Source organism: Rattus norvegicus, chromosome 17 (genome assembly GCF_036323735.1).
Source record: "Rattus norvegicus strain BN/NHsdMcwi chromosome 17, GRCr8, whole genome shotgun sequence".
Classification (NCBI taxonomy): domain Eukaryota; kingdom Metazoa; phylum Chordata; class Mammalia; order Rodentia; family Muridae; genus Rattus; species Rattus norvegicus.
Window position 1 is genome coordinate 92430609 of NC_086035.1, and position 11358 is coordinate 92441966.

The window sequence follows — 11358 nt, forward strand, 5'->3', positions numbered from 1 at the left end:
GTGAAGACATAAATGAAGATTTAGTGTACATTTCCAGGCTAAAGCAACTCCTCAAGTCTTCCCCGGGCAGGTTTGGGCCACTGGAGCTCCCTTGACCCCTTTTGTGATCTTAGCTCTGTATTGTGTTTTGAACACTTCTGGATTTAAAATTCTGGTACAGTTTGTGTCTACCTCATTCCAAGTTCTTACTGGAAATGACAATGGAGATGTTAGTGTATTTGCTTCTATCAAACAAATGAGGAAGGACATTTTCCCTTGTCTTAACGCCTTTAATATTTGAACAAAATATACTATATTTAAAAATGTTAATATTATCATCATTATTTTAAATAACATGTACATGTCTGTGCTTGTAGTTGTATGCAGACATGACTAGAGTTGGTGGTGGAAGCCACAGGTTTTACGTGTTTGTAGATCTGGAGTTAGAGTTGGTTGTGAGACACACAGCATGGCTTCTGGCCACTGAACTCAACTCCTGTAGAGGCAGTGCCTTCTGTTAACCTGAGCTGTGTTCCAGTCTTAATTTCAATTTTTATGATTGCAGTCATGGTTCCCCTTCTTGTCTACCGCATATTTCTTTTGTAGAAAATTATTTTATTTCTAATAGCTGGTAAATTTTATGAATAGGAGAAATAAACATTTTTCTGTTTTATTTTACAAATTTAATATTCATCTGAAAGTATTTTATATTTTTGTAGGTCTTCAAAGAAAACTTCCAATGAAAAGAACAAAGTATGAAAAAATTTATTCAATCATATTTAATAAGATAGAGTATAAAAGTTAAAGTAATATGGTGATTTTGAAATATAGTAGAAAACAAAAATTAAGAATCTTTTGTTATATTCAAATATTTCTTTTCAAAACATTTTCAAAATTCACCAATATCCTGCTAAGACTGAACCCACAGTGAACGTGATTGTTGGGGGGAGGCGGCAAAGGGGGGAGGATGGGGAGGGGAACAACCGTAAAGAAGGGGAGGACGAGGAGGGGTTTGGGGATTGTTGGCCTGGAAAATGGGAAAGGGAATAACACTCAAAATGTAAATAAGAAATACTCAAGTTAATAAAAACAAAAATTGAAAGAAATGTCACCAATAGTAAAGGTGTCCTTCCTGTAAAAGTCAGGCTTTTCAGAAGCATCTGCATTGTTACTTATGTAAAACGTGGGTATTTTTCTCTTCTGTATTCTTAGTGTATGCGGTACGTAATGTAAAGACATCTGATATAACTATAATTCATTTTATTGGTAAAAGAACAAGGAAATCATATGTTTGAGCTTACCAAACTCACTTCATCATCTGAGGGAAACTCAGAGGATTGTGAGATGTTCAGTCATAACACTATTTTGCAACTTATTGAACAGCTCAGGAGGCCAACCTAAGGTAGGAGTTTTGCATGCAGCCTCTGTGTGTGCTATAGAGGAACATGAATTAGAGTATCACTCATGAAATATCAAAGAACAGAAAACTAGTCTCAGCAGGAGCTGCCAGCAAGCCTGAGCTTCAGTGAGAGAGCATGAAGTGTGGCTTTGGGGTTGTTGCATGAGACTCATGGGTTACAACAAAATGCCACAGGCCAGTCAGCCAGGACAATAACTTGTGGGCTGTGCCTTTTGTTGCATCCTCATGTGCCTGGAGGATTGCAGCAGCTCTCTGGAGTGAGTTTGGTAAAGGAGGCTGAATCCAGACATGATGTCTTTGCAATGTGATGTGTTGAGGAGACACTCTGAGACTACACCTAGTATTTTCTTGGCTTCTCTCTTTAACTTAGTTATGTTAAGATTGTCTTCTATACTCTTCAAAAAATATTTTGTGTGTGTGTGTGTGTGTGTGTGTGTGAGTGTGTACACCTGGTTGTGAGCATTAGTTCTCATGCACAGTCTAGAGGAGGAGTTCGGGTGTCCTGCTCTATCATTATCCTGCTTAGTCCTTTGAGATGGTGTCTGAACTTGAAGCTAGGTTGGCATGCCAGCACCAATATTTTGTCTGCTGCTCTCAAGGCTTGGTTTAGAGGCACATATGTAGTCAGATGTGCTTTTTATGGAGATTTAAACTCATGTCTATATTTGCCCAGCAAACACCCATATACACCGAGCTAGTTCCCTTAAGGCTGATTGTATGTAACTGTTTTTTTTTTGTAGTTTGCTCTTTTCATATTTTTATTTTTTATTTTATTTTATTTTTACTGGATAATTTTTCTTTATTTTTCTTTTCTCTTCTAATTTTTAATTGTACTTAGATTTCAAATGTTATTTTCTTTCCTGATATCATATTCATAATCCCCATCCCATTTGCCCTCCCCCTTCTTCTATAGGCTTGTTCCCCTCCCCAAACATCTACCTTTCCTGTCTCCCTGCCCTGAAATTCCATGACAGTGGGAGGTCCAGACATGGCAGGACAAAGGGTTTCTCCTCCCATTGGTACCCAACAAGGCCATGCTCGGCTACATATGCAGCTGGAGCCATGGGTCAGTCTATGTGTACTCTGTGGGTAGTGGATTACTCCCTAGGAGCTCTGGTTGGTTGGAATTGTTGTTCTTTTGGGGTTTTTGTTTTATGTTGGAACATCATTTGGGAATATGGCCAAGAGAAATATAGCAGGGTCCTCAGATAGTCCAATTTTCAATTTTCTGAAGAACCTCCCCAGGGATTTCCAGAGAGGTTGTACCAGTTTAAAATCCCACCATCAATGCAGGAGTGTTCCTCTTTCTCCTCATCCTTGCCAGCATCTGCTGTCACCTGAGTTTTTTTTTCTTAGTCATTCTGACTGGTGTGAGGTGGAATCTCAGGGTTGTTTCAATTTGCATTCCCTGGATGACTACAGATGTATGTTGAACATTTCTTTAGGTGCTTTTCCGACATTCAATATTCGCGAGCTGAGAATTCTTTGTTTAACACTGTACCCCATTTTTTTCATGGGTTCTGTGACTCACTGGAGTCTAACTCCTTGAATTCTTTGTATATTTTTGATATTACCCTCTTTCAGTTGTAGGATTGGTAAAGATCTTTTCCCAATCTGTTGGTTGCCTTTTTTCCTAATGATAAAGTCCTTTGCCTTACAGAAGCTTTGTAGTTTTATGAGGTCCCATTTGTAGATTCTTGACCTTAGAGCATAAGCCATTGGTGATCTAGTCAGGAAAATTTCCCCAGTGCCCATGTGTTTCAGACTCTTCCCCACTTTTTTTCTATTGGTTTGAGTGTATCTGGTTTGATGAGGAGGTCCTTGATCCACTTGGACTTAAGCTTTGTACAGGGTGATAAGAATGAATCTATTTGCATTCTTCTACATACTGACATCAAGTTGAAATAGCACCATTTCTTGAAAATGCTATCTTTTTCCATTGAATGGCTTTAGCTCCTTTGTCAAAGATCAAGTGACCATAGGTGTGTGGGTTCATTTTTGGGTTTTCAATTAAATTCCACTGATCTATTTGTCTGTCTCTGTACAACTAACATGCAGTTTTCATAACTACTGCTGTGTAATACTGCTGAAGTCAGGGATGGAGATTCCACCAGAAGGTCTTTTCTTTTATTGTTGAGAGTACTTTTAACTACCTTCGTTCCTTTTTGTTTGTTTGTTTGGTTTTGTTTTGTTTGTTGTTGTTGTTATTCCAAACAAATATGCAAATTGCTCGTACTGTCTCTATGAAGAATTCAGTTGGTATTTTGGAGAGTATATTGAATCTGTACATTGCGTTTGACAAAATGGCCATTTTTACCATATTAATTCTGCCATTCCATGAGCTTGAGAGGTCTTTCCATCTTCTGAGATCTTCTTCAATTTCTTTCTTCAGAAACTGGAAGTTCTTGTCATACACATCTTTCCCTGTCTTGGTTAAAGTCACACCATGGTATTATGTATTATTTGGGAGTAATATGAAGGGTATCATTCCCTGATTTCTTTCTCAGCCTCTTTAACCTTTGAGTAGAGGATGGCTACTGATATCTTGGAGTTAATTTTTATATCCAGCCACTTTGCTCATTATCAGGCTTAGTAGTTTTCTGGTGGAACTCTTGTCATCACTTAAGTATACTATGATATCATCTGCAAATAGTGATATTTTGATTTCTTACGTTCCAATTTCTATCTCTTTGACCTTCTTTTGTTTTCTGATTATTCTGGCTTAGACTTCAAAAACTATATTTAGTATTAAATAGCGAGAGAATGGGCAGCTTTTCTATTCCCTGATTTTAGTGGGACTGTTTAACATTTGTCTCCATTTAGTTTGATGTTGGCTCTGGTTTCCTGTATATTGCTTTTACTGTGTTTAGGTATGGGCCTTGAATTCCTCATCTTTCAGGACTTTTATTATGCAAGGGTATTGAATTTTATCAATTCCTTTCTCAGCATCTAATGAAATGATCATGTAGTGTTTATCTTTGAGTTTTTTTATAAAGTGGATTATGTCGATGGACTTCCATTTATTGAACCATCCCTCTATTCCTGGAATGAAGTCTACTTCCTCATGATGGATGATCATTTTGATGTGTTCTTGGATCTGGTTGCTAGAATTTTATTGAGTATTTTTGTGTTGATATTCATTAGGGAATTTGGTCTATAATTCTCTTTCATTTTTGGGTCTTTCTGTGGTATAAGTAATTGTGACTTCATAGAAGACATTTGTTGTGCTTTGTCTGTTTCTAATTTGTGGAATAGTTTGGAGAATATTGGTATGAGGTCTTCTATGAAAGTCTGATAGAATTCTGCATTAAACCAATCTCGTGGTGGGCTCTATTTGATTCACAGACTATTAATCACTGGTTCTACCTCTTTAGGAGTTATGGGGTAATTTAGGTGGTTTATCTGTTCATGGTTTAACCTTGGTACCTGATATTTGTCTAGAAAACTGTCCATTTCCTCCAGATTTTTAAGTTTTGTTGAATATAGGCTTTTTTTAGTAGGACCTGATGATTTTTTTAATTTCCTCAGATTCTGTTGTTTTGTCTCCTATTTCATTTCTGATTTTGTTAATTTGGACACACTCTCTGTGCCCTCTGGTTAGTCTGTCTAAGGGTTTATCTATCTTGTTGATTTTCTCAGAGAACCAGCTCTTGGTTTTGTTGATTCTTCGTATAGACCTTTTTCCTTTCTACTTGATTGATTTCAGCCCTGAGTTTGATTATTTCCTACCTTCTACTGCTCTTGGGTGCATTTGCTTCATTTTGTTTTAGAGCTTTCATGTGTGCTGTCAAGGAACTGATGTGTGTTCTCCCCTGTCTTTTTCTTTTTTGCAGTCAGTCACAGTTATGAGTTTTCTTCTTCACACAGCTTTTGTTGTGTCCCAAAGTTTGGATATATTTTACCTTCATTTTCATTAAACTCTAAGAAGTCTTTTAATTTCTTCATTTTTTTCCTTGACTAAGTTATAAGTGAGTAGAGCGTTGTTCAACTTCCACGTATATGTGGCCGTTCTTTCGTTATTGTTGTTATTGCAGATCAGCCTTAGTCTGTGGGCATATGATGGAATGCATGGGACTATTTCTATCTTCCTGTATCTGTTCAGGCCTGTTCAGTGACTGATTATATCATTAATTTTGGAAAAGGGTCCAGGAGGTTCTGAGAAGAAGGTATAACCTTTTTTTAGGATGGAATGTTCTATAAATATCTGTTAAATCCATTTGTTTCCTAACTTCTGTTAGTTTCTCTACATCTCTGTTGAAATTCTGTTTCCATGATCGGTTAAATGGTTCATTTTCGAGAAGATACCATGAGGTGCTGAGAAGTAGGTGTATCCTTTTGTTTTAGGATGAAATGTTCTATTAATATCTGTTAAGTACATTTGGGTCATAACTTCTGTTAATTTCTCTATGTCTCTGTTTAATTTCTATTTCCATGGTCTGTCCATTGATGAGAGAGCAGTGTTGAACCCTTCTACTATTATTGTGTGAGGTACAAGGTGTGATTTGACCTTTAGTAAGGTTTCTTTTATGAATGTATATGCCCTTGCATTTGGAGCATAGACATTTAGGATTGAGAGTTCATCTTGGTGGATTTTTCCTTTGATGAATATGACGTTTTCTTTCTTATCTTTTTTACTGACTTTTGGTTTATTCAACATTGGAATGGCTACTCTCACTGGCTTCCTTGGACCATTTGCTTGGAAAGTCGTTTTCCAGTCTTTTACTCGGGGGTAGGGTCAATATTTGTCTCTTAGATGTGTTTCCTATGGAGCAAAATGCTGGGTACTCTTTACATATTCAATCTGTCAGTCTGTATCTTTTTATTGGAGAATTGAGTCCATTGTTGTTGATAGATATTAAGGAATAGTGATTGTTGCTTTCTGGTATTTTTGTATTTAGAGGTGGTATTATGTTTGTGTGTTTCTCTTCTTTATTTTGGTTGCAAAGAGATTAACTTTCTTGCTTTTCCTTGGGTGTGGTTTCCCTCCTTGTGTTGGGCTTTTCCACCTAATATCCTTTGTAGGGCTGTATTTGTAGAAAGAGATTTTATAAATTTGTTTTTGTCATGGAAAATCTTGGATTCTTCTTCTATGTTAATTGAGAGTTTTGCTGGATATAATAGCCTGGGCTCACAGTTGTGTTCTCTTAGGTTCTGTATGACTTCTGTCCAGGAACTTCTGGCTCTCATAATCTCTGGTGAGTAGTCCAGAGTAATTCTTATAGGTCTGCCTTCATATGTTACTTGACCTTTTCCCCTTACTTCTTTGAAATTTCTTTCATTGTTTTCTGCATTTGGTATTTTGACTATTATGTGACAGGAGAAATTTCTTTTCTGTTCCAGTCTGTTTGGAGTTCTGTATGTTTCTTGTATCTTTATGCGCATCTCTTTCTTTAGGTTAGGGAAGTTTTCTTCTATAATATGTTGAAGATATTTAATGCCCCTTTAAGGTTGGAGTCTTCTCTCTCTTTATACCTATTTTCCTTAGGTTTGAGCTTCTCATTCTTCCATGGATTTCCTGTATGTTTTGGGCTGAGAACTTTCTGCTTTTTCCATTGTCTTTGACGGTTCTTCTGATGTTTTCCATGGTATCATCTGCCCTTGAGATTCTATCTTTTCTTCCTTGTATTCTGTTGGTGAATCTCACATCTACGACTCCTAATCTCTTCCCTAGATCTTCTCTCTCCAGGGTTGTCTCTCTTTTTGCTTTCTTTATTGTTTCTATTTACATTTTTCACTCATGGATGGTTTTGTTTAATTCCTTCTACTGCTTGGTTGTGTTTTCCTGTAATTCTTTAAGGGATTTTTGTGTTTCCTCTTTAAGGGCTTGTACTTGTTTACCAGTGTTGTCCTGTATTTCCTTAAGGGAGTTATTTCTGACCTTCTTTAAGTCCCCCATCGTCATGATAAAACGGGATTTAAAATCTAAGTCTTGCCTTTCCAGTGTGTTTGGATATCCAATATTTCCTTTGAAGGGAGAACTGGACCCTGATGATGCCAAGTAGTCTTAGATTCTGTTGTTTGTCTTCCTGTGCTTACTTCTCATCATCAGTTTGTCTCTGATGTTAGCTTGTCTTGCTGTTTCTGGCTGTGGCTTGATTCTCCTGTAGGCCCGTGTGTCTGCACTCCTGTGGACCTCTTTTCCTGTTCACTTTCAGCCAGTTCCAAGAACAGAGTGTTCTGTTCTCAGGGTTGTAGTTGCTCCTGGCAACTGATTTTCAGCTCTCAGGGAGGGCAGGAACTAGAAGGGTCGTGCCCCTGAATGCTCCTAGGTCCCTGTGTTCAGAGAGCACAGATGACACTAGGCATTTTCAAGTGGGGTCTGGAATGTTGCCAGAGAGTATTCTCCTCAATTTCTCCCATTAGAATCTTTGTAACTAATTGCTAGATTGGTCAAGGAAGTTTAAGGCTGTTTAAAAATTATGATAATACACAGGTTAAATTAAAAATGATAAAAAAGAGATATAAAATTGTGGGAACACATTTGATATTTGGAGTCTAATTATTTATTTATTTATTTATTTATATATGTGTGTATGTATTTATGAATATTTACTTCTATATATAAACAGAGTAATTTGAAAACTAATATTTTTATTAATGCTTTCACAATTTTAGATGACCCCACTGAGTCCACACGTAGAAGCAGCTTGACTCTCAAGAAGTTCTGATGTATCCAGGATCACAGAATCACAGGCTCACAGGTCAACAGGCTTGCAGTAGGGACAGGCTCCAGTGAGAGACAGCTAGACCAATCAAACCCAGAGATATACAGATGGCAGCACTCAAGCACAAGGACATAAGCAACAGAAACTGTTAATACTTGGCAACATCAGAACCCAGTTCTCCCATCACAGCAAGCCCTGCACCCCCCACACACCTAAAGGATCCAGATCTACATGCTCATCTTTGTCTATTCCACACACCATTTGTGAGTAAACTGCATACTTTTCAACCCGATTGTTCACCCTTTTTACTCTTGAATAATATTGTACGTACAGCTAAAGCGAAGAGCATTAACAATGTGATAATCCAAACAGTAATGAAAACAAAGAAAGAATATTAAATGGAGTAAGGGGATAAAAGAATAAAAATAGAAACAAGTCTGGTAGGTGGGAATTTTTAACCATCTACTCTTTGTATTACAAAGTTCCATTGTCCAAATTCAGTGCTTCAAAACCAAATGCATAAATGCTTCATGTTGTTAGGGTATCACTATGTGTATTTGGTTTTTTCAACTGTATTTTTTCTTGGATATTTTATGTATTTACATTTTAAATGTTACTCCCTTTCCCAGCCTCGGCCATCCCCTCCCCCTCCCTCTGATTCTATGAAGACGCACCAACTCCCACCCACCCATTCCAAACTCAACACCGGCATTTCCCTACATTGAGGAAACAAGCCTTCACAGGACCAAGGGCTTCCCTTCCTATTGATGGGGACAATGCCATCCTCTGCTACATATGTGGCTGGAGTCATGGGTCCTTCCATGTGTACTCATTGGTTGCTGGTTTAGTCCTTGGAAGCTCATGTGTGAGGTCTCATTGTATGATATTGTTGTTCTTCCTAAGGTGTTGCAAGCTGCTTCATCTATTTCTGTCTTTTCTCTAACTCCGTAATTGGGGTCCTATTGTTCAACCCAAAGGTTAGCCCATCTGTATCAGTCAGGCTCTGGCAGAGCGTCTCAAAGACACCCATATCTGTCTCTTGTCAGCAAGCACATCTTGCCATCAGCAATAGTGACTGGATTTAGAGGTTGAATATGGGAAGGATTCCCATGTGGGGTAGTCTCTGGATGACCTTTTCTTCAGTTCCTGGTACACTCTATGTCCCTGTATGTCCTCCCATGAGTTTTTTGCTCTCACTATTATGAAGGAATTAAGATCACCATTTTGATCTTCCCACTTCTTGAGCTTCATATGGTTTGTGACTCGTTTCTAACATATCCTGAGCTTATGAGCTAATATCCATTTATCAGTGGGTGGTACCATGTGTGTTCTTTTGTGACTGGTTTACCTCACTCAGGATGATATTTTCTAGTTCCATCAATTTTCCTAAGCATTTCATGTAGTCATTGTTTTTAAGAGCTGAGTAGTATTCCATTGTGTAAATGTACCAGATTATCTGTATCCATTTCTCTGAGGAAGGACATCTGGCTTCTTTCCAGCTTCTGGGTATTATATAAATAAGACTGGTATGAACATAGTGGAGCATGTGTCCTTCTTATATGTTGGATCATCTTTTGGGTATATGTCGAGGAATGGTATGGCAGGGTCCTCAGGTAGTACAATATCCATTTTTCTGAGGAATCTCCAGACTGATTTTTAGATTGGTTGTACCAGCTTGCAATCTCACCAACAATGGAGGAGTGTTTCTCTTTTTCAGCATCCTCAATGGGTACATTTGCCACATGAGTTTTTGATCTTAGCCATTCTAACTGGTATGAGGTGGAATCTCAGGGTTGTTTTAATTAGCATTTCCCTGTTGACTAAGGCTGTTGAACATTTCCTTAGGTACTTCACAGCCATTCAATATGCCTCAGGTGAGAATTATTTTTTAAGCTCTGTACCCCATTTTTAATAGGGTTATTTGAATCTCTGGAGTCTAACTTCTTTAGTTCTTTGTATATATTCGATATTAGCCCTCTATTGGATAGGATTGGTAAAGAACTTTTGCAAACATGTTGTTTGCTGTTTTGTCCTAATGACAGTGTCCTTTCCCTTACAGAAGCCTTGCAATTTCATGAGGTCCCATTGGTCAATTCTCGATCTTAGAGCATAAGCCATTGGTATTCCGATCAGGAAATTTTCCCCACTGCCCATGCGTTTGAGGCTCTTCCCCACTTTTTCTTTTATTAATTTGAGTGTATCTGGTTTTATGTGGAGGTCCTTGATCCCTCTGTACTTGAGCTTGGTACAGGGTGATAAGAATGGATCGATTTGCACTCTTCTACGTGGTGATCCCCAGTTGAACCAGTGCCATTTTTTGAAAATGCTGTATTGTTTCGTGTTTGATCATAACAATAGAAACCAAACTAGGGCACAGTTCATTCAGGGTTACAGGGTTATCCTAATGTTTATATTAGGATAGTCTATGGAATCTTTATTACCTCTAATGTGATGTCTATGTAGTAAAAGACACATGGCATGCTACCTTAATCTGGTTCTAGCACCAGAGTTCTAAGTCTGTTACCAGATATAAATGCTTGATATCTCTAGGCATTTAATTTCTTTCTATCTCAACTGGATCTGGAAGCAGGAGAGAGACCACACCCCTATTTCAAACCCGAGCATGTATGGTGTGAAAGTACCTTCTAAGGTTCTTGTGCAGGGAGAGGCTGGCCCCTTAGCCCTGAGATAGGGGAAAAGGTGAACAAATAAACAGCACAAGAATAACAACTTTTTGCCCATAAAGGCACAAGCAGAATATCGTATGAGGAAAAACAGTCTGCCCTTGAGAACAGCTAATAACAGAAACGCTGTCCAACAGAGGTTACTATCCTTATTGCATGGCATAATAATGGTGGTAATGGTGTAGAGAACTGGAAGCTCATCCATGGACACACTCTTCTATCTGCCTACAAGCCATGTAACCAAGAATGCCAGTATGACTGTGTTCAGGAAGACTTCTCCAGTCATTTCTTCTGGATGCTAGGCTCCTGATTTGGTATGTTTTCCTATCTGTGTACTGCTAGAGAATCCACATGCTGTTTGATAACAGTTCTTTTAAATTTTTCTATAATGATCTTTAGTAACAGACTATTCTTCTGAACATTATTGAATAATTTCTTACATAAATTATTTAAATTTATGATATATTTGCTGAGAGTTAAGAATAATCAATACTGAAAGATAAATTGCCACTGTGGGGGAGCAGTCCACACTTGGGTCATCAATGCTTTGGATCCCAATGAAATCAAGTGAATAAAGACATCTTCTATGAGTCTGTCTCCAGGAGTGATG